The following is a 12988-nucleotide window of genomic DNA, read 5'->3' on the forward strand; positions in this document are numbered from 1 at the left end:
AAAAACGAAAAATCACCATCGGCCCACCGTGCAAATCCCCGGTATGCCCAATGGCCAGTCCAGCTATGCGTACACATATATGTAAGCATTGAGCCAAATTTAGTAATGCCAACATATTAAAATTTGTCTCTTATATATAATACATCTGTATATACACTGTCAAAGACTTGTCTTTGAGTGAAGATTTAAGGTGATAGGAAATATAAATACCTGTAACTTGAATTTTTACTGAAGCTCAGTATTTGACACAGAGTTCACTGCTGTAATAACTAATAATGATTAATATCATAACTTTAATATTGGCCATATTATATTTACATTACCAAAGTGAGATGAATTTAGTCTCATGAGCAACACTAGGTAATTGTTATTTACTAACTAATGACTGATCAGTACAGAAATGAAGCCCAACTATCATGTTTTACAGTCCCGTGGTCTCAGCCTCAGATACTTATCAAATCACTCAAAACTCATATAAAACAGATGAACCAAAGATTTTCTCCTTCATTTCTGTCAAACAAAGCTGTATGAAACGTTTCCAGTGGTAGGTATCATGGCTGCTAGGCAACCTAGGCAACATAGCGGAGGCTAGACCGTCCAATTTCACAAGCCTCACGAGCCTCATACTTCCGGCCTTCTCGGTCTTCAAGGACACGGCCCACGAGACTGCGAAGGCCGCGTTCTCAAGGCTGCAGACCCTGAATTGGGATACAGCCAAGGAGACACGGCAGACAGGTAGAACAGAGACAAGAGTAACTAGACGTGGAACACGGGAGGGCAAAGTAACAGAAAACTAAGGACTATAAACTAAGACTATAACATATGCAGAAAACAATAATGAGAATCAAAACCATTAAATCCAACAAATCCAAGAATATACAACTACCTCCCCAAATAATGGCCAACTGCCAGTAAAAGAGAAGGGGCGAAGAAGAAATTATATAATAGTCATGCTGTGAGTGAGACAATGCAGTGCCTAATAGCAATAGATAAATATTTTTAAAAAAGAAAGAAAAAGTAGTCGGTCTGACCTGGGTCCTGAGAAAACCCCAAACCAGATGAAGGCCCTAGCATGAGCTGTGGTCAGAAGTAAGCAAAGAAGGTAAACTGGTTACAAACTGACCCAGTTCCACTATGCCTGGTGTGTGGGGGAAATTATCAATATGCTTTTGTGACATTTTTGTTTGCTGGTGTGCTGTGTGATTTGATTATATTTCTGAGCAGCTGACCCAAAGACCATTAGAGACTGAGGAGGCATTCCAGGCGGGTGTTAGGGTAAATAAAGACGGACAAGCTAAACACAGTTTTTCTATCGTCTTTTACAGTTTTAGATTGGGAGATAAACTGGACACTTCAATGCGCTGAACTTAATTTTATAATGAACATGGTTTGACTTGGTTTTGCTTTGTATTTGAGATAAGAAACCGCAGTGTGTACTCAGTGTTACACAACAGGTTGTAAAACTGTTTAATATACTTTTCTTTCAGACGTGTGGATGAGCACCATTGGGCAATAGCAACAAGTCATCAACCTCTGGGACTAAAATTAAGCCAAGGCTCAAATCCCTAAACTTACAGTTCCTCATACATCCAGCAGGGGCTCCAGCAGTGAGTCAGTCACCATAGATTTCCATGTTAAAACTTCACAGCAGAAACAAACATGTTTACAGTCTGAAACACAAGCTGCTTTGGCCTCTGTGGATATCCCCTACACATAACAACTGTATGGTGGAGGGTTATTTGTCTCACCTGCTGAAATTGTATTAGGTTTAAAGTTTGCATTGTTAAAGGCGTGGGCCATTATTGTGAATGTGACCTCAGGTTTACTTGCTCTGACTTGTAGTCCCCAGCACCCCAAAAACAAACCTTGTCCTTGATGTGCATCAGGTATTATAATATCGTGTTGATGCAATACTCTGCAACTCTCTTACCTTCACCCTCCCTGCTCTTTCCTCCTCCTGACCCCTCTTCATCACCTGTCTACCTGATGCAAACAGGTTGTTGAGTTCGTCTAGTGGACTTGTTGGAGTCTGTGACCTCACGGACATGTTCTGCATGGACCCATGTGTGGAGGAGGAGTTACTGAGTTTAGCCCTCCTTCACCTGCCCTGTGTGAGGATGATGAAGATGAAGATGAAGAGCGAGGCATACTTCCTCCTGCCATCAGAGTGTCATACGGCGGTGGCCTCTTCAGGCTCAGAGGTGTTAGTGAGCGTCCCATGCTGACAGGAGATGGGCATGCTGACTGGCTGCGGGGGTAACCGTGACCACCGTGTGTGGTGCTGGATGACTTGTAAAGGCTGGAGGGGAGAGGTGGAGCTGAGGAACGACCAGAAGATGTGATGGTGTGAGTGGAGGGCACGTCCCGGTCTCGTTCTTTGCGGTAGTGAGTGGAGCTCTGCGGCTGTTCAACACTGCCCGACTTGCTATAGGAGACGTTTTCTAACATTGGGAGGCGGGTGACGTCCAAAGGGGTGAGGGGGGACTCATCTGAGTTCGGGGAGCACTGAGAGGGGGCAGGTGGGAAGATGAGCAGTGGTGGGCGGTGAGTCAGGAGATTTGGGAAAGGTGGAGGAATGTCACAGAGTGAGCCGCGGGATGACCAAGCGTCAGGGTCAATGATGGCAGCATTCGTGTCCTGCAGAAAGTCTTCCAGCATTGGGTACTTCATCTCCTCGTACACCGATTCGTTCTGGTCGTCCTCCTCTGCTTCCTGACCTTTCAGCCCTCGCAGGATGTTTCCCACCATCTCAATGTAAACTGGCTCCTCATCATCCGTGTCCCTGGATGCTGAACTTTGACTTTGGGATGAAGATTTGTCCCATTGCAAGGAAGGCTTCTTGTTGCCATGGTTACGGATGTAGCACTCATCAAAGGAGGTGCTAAGCTGAGTGTTGGGATTCCTCTTGGGTTTAGGTGGAGGCATCTTCTTGGAGGCATCTTCACAGTGGAGGAAACATTGAGCTGCAGACAGACAGTGAACAACTGTCACAACACTTCTTCCATACCTTCTGACAACTACAAATTCCTTAGAGAACTATTTAAATTCAAATGTAAAGGCAGTCATTTTTTCAATAATCTTACCGACAGAAGAACTAGGATTACTTCAGACAGATACAATAAAAATATCTTCTGCTTTTCAACATAGTCATAGGGATGGGAATTGATAAGAATTTAGTGAATCAGATTCCATTATCGATATGACTTATTGGTTTTCACTGACTCCATTATGAGAGTCGCCACCATCTCTAAGCAGCATATCAAAGACATTACATTCATGCACATGAATGACATGCTGTGGATGGGTTAGGTTGGTTAGGTTGTGGATGTTGGAGGTATTTCTGCTCTTTGTTGTGATTCGTGTTGGGGTCATTACTCAAAAAGTCATTCTTAAAATGAATGCAGTACATAACGTAATTACTCCCAGGAGGAAGTAATTCTTTACACTACTGGTTACATTACTACTACTACTACTAATAATAATACATTTTATTTAAAAGCGCCTTTCAAAACACCCAAGGACACTGTACAGAAAAAATAAGACAAGCATAAAACAGGAAATGAACATAATAATAAAACAAAGTTTAAGAGCATGGAGAAGTTATACAGAGTAGGCTATTTTGAACAGGTGGGTTTTGAGGGTGGACTTAAAAGGAGGGAAAGAAGTGATGTTTCTGAGGTCAGGCAGTAAGGAACTCTACTATTACTAATACTATTGCATTTCTCAGTAAAATGACCTGAACTTGGTGAACTTTACCAAGGAGCCAGAGTGACAGACAGCATTAGCATGTTGTCTGTGCAGGTGTTTGCAAAGAGCTGAGGTTGTGTTAGCAACACAATGCAGCTGTTTCTGTCCTGGATGCAGTTTGCACTTTACCATCACGTTCATGTCCTTTTGTGCAAGAAAAATAAAAAAGTTCTGTTCATATGTATGCTGTAAACTGCCCTACTATTTTCCTCCTCAAGAGACAAGCAGCTGAACAATTCCAAAGAATTCAACTACTAGAAACCGGTTCTTCTAGAGAACGGGTTCTCGATTCTGATCCCTACAGTGTCTTCATGTAAAGGTCTAAGGAAAGGCTTTACACACTTCTTTAATAATAAAGTCAGGTGAAGTGAAACACATTGAACCTCTCCTTATGAATAATGAGGCCACAGCAACATCCTCGCCAATCCTACATGGACCAATAGGAGGTCATGAACAATGTTTTGCTGATGACACCCAGTTATACCTCTCTTGCAGACCTGACTCCTCCCTCCCACCTTCCTCCCTTTAAGAATGTCTATCCGAGCTAAAATCCTGGTTTACCTCTAATTTTTAAAGCTCAATGAGGATAAAACTGAGATCCTCCTTATTGGCACCAAATCCAACCTTTTAAAGGCGAACCATTTCTCACTCACGATCGATAACTCCACAGTTTTCCTTCTCCTCAGGTTAAGAGCCTTGGTGTCATCCTAGACAGTTCACTTTCCTACAAATCTCACATCAATAATCTCACCCGTTCTGCCTACTTCCATCTACATAATATTAACAGATTACTTCCTTCTCTTTCCACCCAGTCTACGTCCATTCTTGTCCACAGTCTTGTTACACCCCGTATTGACTATTGCAACTCTCTTCTGCATGGTCTCCCCAAAATCCTCCATAAGCTTCAACTGGTTCAGAACTCTGCTGCTCAGATTATCACCAGAACCCCTCCTACCAGCACATCACCCCTATTCTTCAGGAACTTCACTGGCTCCCTGTGAAATTCGGATAATATTCAAACTTCTTCTGCTCACCTTCAAGGCCATTCATAACCTCGCTCCTCCTTACCTTTCTGACCTGTTAACCACTACCTGTTCTGCCCGTTCAACTCGATCTTCCTCTTCTATCCAGCTTGCTGTGCCTTCCTTCCGCCTCACCACCATGGGAAGCAGAGCTTTCAGCTGCTCTGCTCCCAGGCTGTGGAACTGCCTACCCCAGAAATAAGAAACATTGGTTCTCTCCCCAGTTTAAATCCCAACTCAAAACTCATCTGTTCAAATCAGCATATTCACTGTGAATCCACTGTTTGTTAATTTTAGCTTGTGCTTTTGTTTTATTGTTCTTATTTTGCCATTATTTTACTATGTGTCTTCCTATTGTAAAGTGTCCTTGGGTGACTTGATAGGCGCTCATAAATAAAATTTATTATTATTATTATTATTATTATTATTATTATTATTATTATTATTATTATTATTATTAATGTTTATAATGAGACCTTGCTTTCGCCATCACCTGAACATCAGTCCTGAACATGCAGATCTAATTTGGTGCCCAAGTCTCCAACATGTGAGACACGTGGTTTTAATGACTTACCTTCAGCCTGTTCTAGCTTCTCTTTGGTGTCTTGGTGGTCTCTTCTTGTAACTCCACCCCCATCCACAGTTTCGGAGCTGCTGCTCAGTTTGGTGTTGGGATCTCTCTTAGGTTTGGGTGGGGGTTGTTTGCGGCTGCTGTTGGAGTCATCTTCACCTCCGCCCACTGAGTGGAGGGACTGGGATCTGACGGTGAAGCCCTGGCTGGGTGGGGGCAGTCGGTCCTGTGGAGCTGGCATCGTCATGAAACCCATCCTGAAGTGTTTCCCGGAGTATGCCCCATCCGAGGCCGCGGCAACATCCTCACCAATCCTGATTGCACCAAAGGGAGATCATGTTAGTGTGATTGTCCGATAACACAACAGCTTGTAAAACAAATACAAGACACTCGTAATGTTTCTGAAGAGGTGATGCATTAAACTCTTATTTACATTTAAAACACAAAAAATGTCCATATATATATATATATATATATATATATATATAACCAGCAAAGGTGTACTCTCAGTGGCAAGGAACAATAACAGAACAGCACCACCAAGGCTGGAGACGGAGCAATACTGGAAGAGCATATGGGAGAAAGACACAACCCATAACGGCAATGCTCAGTGGCTAGTGGATCTGAGGGCAGACCATAGCGACCTCCTGAACAGGGTCCAGTAACCATCACAGTGGCAGACATCCAAGAAAGGGTCTCCAGTATGAAGAGTTGAACAGCACCAGGCCCTGACATGGTTCACGCCTACTGGCTGAAGAAGCTGACTGCACTCCACAGGCGTCTGGCAGCACAAACGAACCAGCTGCTAGTTAACGAGAGACACCGGAATGGCTAACCGAAGGTCGGACGGTCCTGATCCCCAAGGACCCCAAGAAGGGACCGGTCCCATCCAACTACCGACCAATAACCTGGCTCAGTACTACATGGAAGCTCCTGTCAGGCATCATATCGGCTAAGATGAACAGGCACATGGGTCAATACATGAGCGGGACACAGAAAGGGATTGGCAAGAATACCAGAGGCGCAAAACACCAGCTACTGGTAGACAGAACAGTCAGCCGAGACTGCAAGACCAGACTGACCAACCTGTGCACAGCCTGGATTGATTACAAGAAGGCCTATGACTCAATGCCCCACAGCTGGATACTGGAATGCCTAGAATTGTACAAGATCAACAGGACCCTAAGAGCCTTCATCAGGAACTCAATGGGGATGTGGCGTACAACACTAGAGGCCAACTCCAAGCCCATAGCACAAGTCACCATCAAGTGCGGGATCTACCAAGGAGATGCTCTGTCCCCACTGCTGTTCTGCATAGGCCTGAACCCCCTCAGTGAGAGGATACCGACTACGGAATGTAGCGGTTGTCAGCCACCTCCTGTACATGGATGACATCAAGCTGTATGCCAAGAGTGAACGAGACATCGATTCACTGATCCACACTACCAGGATATACAGCAATGACATTGGAATGTCATTCGGACTGGAGAAGTGTAGTCGGATGGTAACAAAGAGAGGGAAGGTAGTCAGAACTGAGGGGATTGAACTACCAGAAGGCAACATTGCAGACATAGAGGACAGTTACAAGTACCTGGGGATCCCAAGCGAATGGGAACCATGAAGAGGCCGCTAGGAAAGCTACAACCACCAAGTACCTGCAGAGGGTCAGGCAAGTCCTGAGGAGTCAGCTGAGCGGTAAGAACAAGATCCGGGCCATCAACACCCACGCCCTGCCCGTGATCAGGTACCCTGCTGGGGTAATAGGCTGGCCAAAGGAGGAGATAGAAGCCACTGACATAAAGACAAGAAAGCTCCTTACCATGCATGGAGGGTTTCACCCCAAGTCCAGCACCCTGAGGCTGTACGCTAAGCGGAAGGAAGGGGGCGGGGACTGGTGAGTGTCAGCACCACAGTCCAGGATGAGACAAGAAACATCCACGAATACATCACGAAGATGGCCCCAACTGACAGCGTGCTCAGTGAATACCTCACGCAGCAGAAACCCAAGAAAGAGGAGGAAGGCGAGGAACCATCATGGAGCGACAGGCCCCTGCACGGTATGTACCACCGGCAGATAGAGGAGGTGGCTGATATCCAGAAATCCTACCAGTGGCTGAACAAAGCTGGACTGAAAGACAGCACAGAGGCACTAATCATGGCAGCACAAGAACAAGCTCTGAGTACAAGATCCATAGAGGCTGGGGTCTATCACACCAGGCAAGACCCCAGGTGCAGGCTGTGTAAAGATGCCCCAGAGACAATCCAGCACATAACAGCAGGGTGCAAGATGCTAGCAGGCAAGGCATACATGGAGCGCCATAACCAAGTGGCCGGCATAGTGTACAGGAACATCTGTGCCGATTATAACCTGGAAGTCCCAAGGTCAAAATGGGAGATGCCCCCAAGGGTGATGGAGAATGACCGAGCTAAGATCCTGTGGGACTTCCAGATACAGACGGACAAAATGGTGGTGGCTAACCAACCGGACATAGTGGTGGTAGACAAACAGAAGAAGACGGCTGTAGTGATCGATGTAGCGGTTCTGAATGACAGCAATATCAGGAAGAAGGAAAACGAGAAGCTGGAGAAATACCAAGGGCTCAGAGAAGAGCTCGAGAGGATGTGGAGGGTGAAGGTAACGGTGGTCCCCGTGGTAATCGGAGCACTAGGTGCGGTGACTCCCAAGCTAGGCGAGTGGCTCCAGCAGATCCCGGGAACAACATCGGAGATCTCTGTCCAGAAGAGCGCAGTCCTGTGAACAGCTAAGATACTGCGCAGGACCCTCAAGCTCCCAGGCCTCTGGTAGAGGACCCGAGCTTGAAGGATAAACCGCCCGCAGGGCGCGCTGGGTGTATATACACACATATATATATATATATATATATCTCAGCTGATCTTTGTAGATGTATGTTTCTTATTGTGGAAAAATAAAAGTTCTTTCTATATCATTTATTATCCAGTTTACCATTGTAAGGAGCTTGGAAAGCGACTGGAATTCTTTACATTTCGTGAAGATGTTTCACCTCTCATCCCAGAAGCTTCTTCAATTTTAAAACCAAATGTGGAGAGGCCCAGGTATTTAATCCATAGTGGGGATTGTCCTTTAACCCACTGTTGATCATTTGCCTCATCACATGAGCCAACAGGTCAACAGGGTGGGTCATTATCACCAGAGGCTTTGGTTGAAACCACTGTGACACCCTATCATGTGACAAATTGAAATGACCTGCCTCACCCTGTTATGACCCACTGAGATCACCTGACACAAGATGTGAGTGGGGTTTGATGCACTTTGGAAGGGATATGAAAACTGCATTGTAAATGGCAGACAGTTGGTGTGGTAAGAACCACCCTCTGTTCAAAGATGGTCTTTCACAGTGGACATAGATGCTTTGTTCAAACCATCTGTCTTCTCTGTCCAACATGTGCACACTGGCATTCTCAAAGAGTGTCCTTTGACCTTTAGATGCAGATGAACAGCTGAGTCTTGGTCTGTCGAAGTGGCTCTTCTATGTTGTGCATTTATGAAGGGGCTGTTTGGTGTCTCCAGTATAGAGCTCTGAGCTCTCCTCGCTGCACAGCTACACTACGGTGTTTAGTTTGTGTCTGAGTGTGTGGCTGGTTCTGAAGGACACTGGGACGTTGTGGTGGGGAAGTGTTTTTCTGATAAACCTGCTACATGAGGGACGATGATGATGATCTGCTTGTCTTTCTGATTCTCCCTCGTTGGTGTCTGACCTGCTTTAATGATTTGATGGCGACAATCAAACGACATGTTTCAAGGACTTCCTTTACGCTGTGTTCCTTTTCTTTCCCTTCTGCTTTAAGGAAACGTTTTCTGCCCAGTCTTGAAGGGTCCTGATTACTCGGTCCTAATTAAACATCTTTATGAAACTTAAAGAAGTCCAGTTGAAAGGGTAGAAAGCTTTAAGTTCCTCGGAGTCCACATCTCGGCCGACCTTACCTGGTCCACAAACATCTCCCACCAGGTAGGGAAACCACAACAAAGGCTGTACTTCCTCAGGAAACTACGTCAGGCCCAATTACCCCAAAGACTGCTAGTAAACTTCTACCGCTCCACCATTGAGAGCCTTCTGACTTACTGCTGCACACTCTGGTTCAACTGCTGCACTGCGGAGGACAAGAGGAAACTGCAGCGGGTGGTGAGGGCAGCAGAGCAGGCAATCGGCACTTCACTAACAGAGACATCTATACTGGCAGACTTCAGCAGAAAGCCAGCATCATCATCAAAGACCCCTCGCACCCTGGACACTCACTTTTTCCCCTTCCCTCTGGTAAACGCTACAGGTCCATCAGGTCGAAGACAAACAGACTCAACAGAAGTTTTTACCCACAGGCTGTCAAACATGCCCTACCTCCACCCTGATTGGAGGATAACTGCACTGCCAACACTCGTGGACATTACACCTTATTTATAAATCGTATTTCTGTTTATACTTCAATGCAACCAACACCCTTACCTCTTTAAACTGTATTTATTATAACATTATTTAGTATAGTTCCAACAGCACCCCCCACTCAATGTGCAATATCATCCCCCCCCCACACACACACTCAATGTGCAATATCACTGATCACACTGCACCTCTCAATGCACCTGCTAGTTAGATGGCATGTATGTGTATGTATATAGATGTAAGCGTGTATGTGGAAATATGTGTGTGTGTGTATGTACGGATGCAAATATGTATATATACATATATGTATGTATGTGCGTGTATGTTTGCAGGTGTATGTATAACTTGTACATATCTTTCTTGTGTAAATGTAAATTTGGCTGTTATCGTGTAAATACTTACGCTATTGTGTGCTTCACACACATGGAGAGATGCCAAACTGCCTTTCACTGTTCTTGTAACAGTGACAATAAAAAGCTATTCTATTCTATTCTATTGTTTTGGTTTCAAGCTCCTTAGATTACCATCACCTGGATGACTGAGAACCTACACAGACATCCAGTTTACCAGAAGTATACCATATCTAAGCCCATATGAGGTCTGTGTGCTTAAGAAAAGGTCGGAAGAGTTTTCTATTGCGGTTTAGATGGGTTTACAGGAAACAACATGGTCTCGTTTTAAGGTTTGATGCTTTCTACCTCTTGATGCTTTCTTCCTGCCGTCTTTTTTTCTGGTGTTTTTCATGCAGGTACGTCCAATTGGTCTGGTTGCGAATGCGGTCGCTCTCTCTAGCAATGTCGGAGGCATTTTGGATCACCAGACCATCGTATATTCAAGTCCACTGTCCTCCACGTATTGAAAAACCTCCTGAATGAAGATCCTTCCTCCTGTGATGTCATGACTCCCTAATAACCTGAGAGGAAGAGCAGAGAAAATCAGTTCACAGTGTTTGTTCCTGTTGGCAGTGCAGATCATGTTTGAATGGTGCAGGGCCACCGGTTAGATCAAAGGTCAGTCATCATTCTGAGAGTAAGCCAAAGATGCTTAGTATAACTCATGAATTCCACCTTAAGATTGTTTAGAAGCTGGAAAGCAGCAACGCTGGCTCGTGTAACATCTGCTCACATCTTGTTCAGTTCAACTGGTACATCCACAAATAGCAGGAAACCTCAGAGCAGAAGCAGGACAGTTCAGGTGATGTTAGCCTGTCCACAAAAACAACACATTTCTGGATTATTGTGACTTATTTCTGTTTTAGTCATCTCTCTTCTGCACAGCTAGGTCTTTGGATTCCCACCTGTGAACGTCCTGATACCGGGGAATGCTGATGATGTGGTCCTCTGTGAAGTGTCATGCACAAACAATAAAATAAACAGCTGTTTTTGTGATTTTATTAACGTATACATTTCCCTTGAACTTATTGTTTGTTGATCTCTGCCTTGACATGCAACACTATTTGCAATTAGTGATTATACGTTGTGTGACGTTGACCATTTGAGTAGGTTGTGTGGGTAAGCTGCAACACACTGGGATTAATAAAGCTATGTGGATCTGAACAGCAGCAGCATCATTAGCAGCGACTTTTAGCTCTAATTGTTCAGATCAGACATCAGTGATTTTATTTTCAATTACAGAGTGAGAGTTCTCCGTCGACAAACATGTTTTCTTGTCTCTGCTTCCAGGATGCATTTCATTTCAACCAGCCAAGAAGGTTTTATATCACTTTTGAAATGTAATAATTTTGTATAAATTTATTAAAGTAATCATCTGAATATGAGGGACGTGGCTCACTTTTATCCATCTTCATCATGAAGGCTTCATGTTTGTTTTCCCTGACTTTTAAATAAAGTACTGCTTTGAATTCATCTCGCCATATTGATCCCTCCCCACCTCTCTGTTTCTCAGCATCCATCTAAAAATGGAACAGGGAGTCAGCTGGCAGTAACCTAGCAACAGCAGCATCTCTCACAGGAGAATGATGTAATGCTTCCTGTAAGCGGGTGAGAGAGGAGACACAAGGAGAGGATGAGGGGAAAGATTCAGATTTGCTACTCAGGGTCTCCCCTTTAGGATCTGTCAAGGTGGAACTGCTTCACACGCTGAGGTGTAGCAGCCTCCTGAGAGGTTTACTGACTACTCAGTCCTTTACACCACTACCCACATTAACACATACAGCTTCATTACAGATTCTGACCCACCGCACACTCCTTCTGGCTCACAGGTTAACATAACCAGCATGTCTTTGTCGGAGGAAAAGGGAATACCAGACTCCTCACAGCAGGAAGCTCAAAACAGGAACTTTCCTGCTGTCAGATGGTAGTGAAGTCATGTTACCTACAGTACAACAGGCACTGTTCAGCACTGAGTGTTTTTAGTTGATCCATCCATCCTTCTGTCCGTCCATCTGTCCATCCATTAACATATATATATATCCATCCATCCACACATTATCCTAACTCCTTAGCCTACTTTGGAACATGTGGGGTGGTGCCTATTCCAGTATAGATGGGGTACACCTGGACAGGTCAGTAGTCCATCACAGGTGAAGCACAGTGATGTAGCCACTGATTAATAAGGGCCTCTCTGACTGTATCTCTTTGACTTAGGTATGAACCTCACACACACACACACACACACACACACACACACACACACACACACACACACACACGTTTTACACAGAATCACTTCCAATCTGAACTTTGACCTTGTCTTCTTAGGTGTGTTCACCTTTGTTTTTACACTGTTTACTCATGACTGACAGACATCCCTTCAAAATAAAAGCCAATCAAATTAAGAAGTTTCCCTTACTCTAACCCCAACATGGCAGCCATATTGAAGTGAAATGCTGCCGTTTCAGGTTTCACTGAAAGGCGAGAAGGATGTGAAGAAACTGGATATTTTGAACTCACTTTATTGACACTGTCAGTGGGAACAGCAGCAGCTCGAAGACAAGCAGAAAGACTGAAGAGATGAAGGAAGATGACACTGAAGCTGAATGAGGAGCCTTACCTGATGACCAGCAAGGATTCAGACTCCTCTTCCTCCCACTCTCCCTCGTTCCCTGATTCAATCCTATTTCCTTCCCTGCTTCCTATTCTTCTTTTCTTGTTTCAGTCCTCCTTTCTTTCCCCCTTTTAGTCCTTGACTCCTTCCTTCCCTCCTTCAGTGCTCCCTCTGCAGAAACAAAGATGGAGTGATGAGGCTTCTGTTGTCCTCTCAGATCTCTG

At 44.8% G+C, this 12988-nt stretch overlaps 1 pseudogene; it reads right to left on the minus strand.

Moving 5' to 3' along the window:
- Positions 1–645: 645 nt before the first annotated feature.
- LOC120432786 lies at positions 646–12592 on the minus strand (annotated as a pseudogene).
- Positions 12593–12988: the final 396 nt, after the last annotated feature.

Source organism: Oreochromis aureus, linkage group 14 (genome assembly GCF_013358895.1).
Source record: "Oreochromis aureus strain Israel breed Guangdong linkage group 14, ZZ_aureus, whole genome shotgun sequence".
Lineage (NCBI taxonomy): Eukaryota > Metazoa > Chordata > Actinopteri > Cichliformes > Cichlidae > Oreochromis > Oreochromis aureus.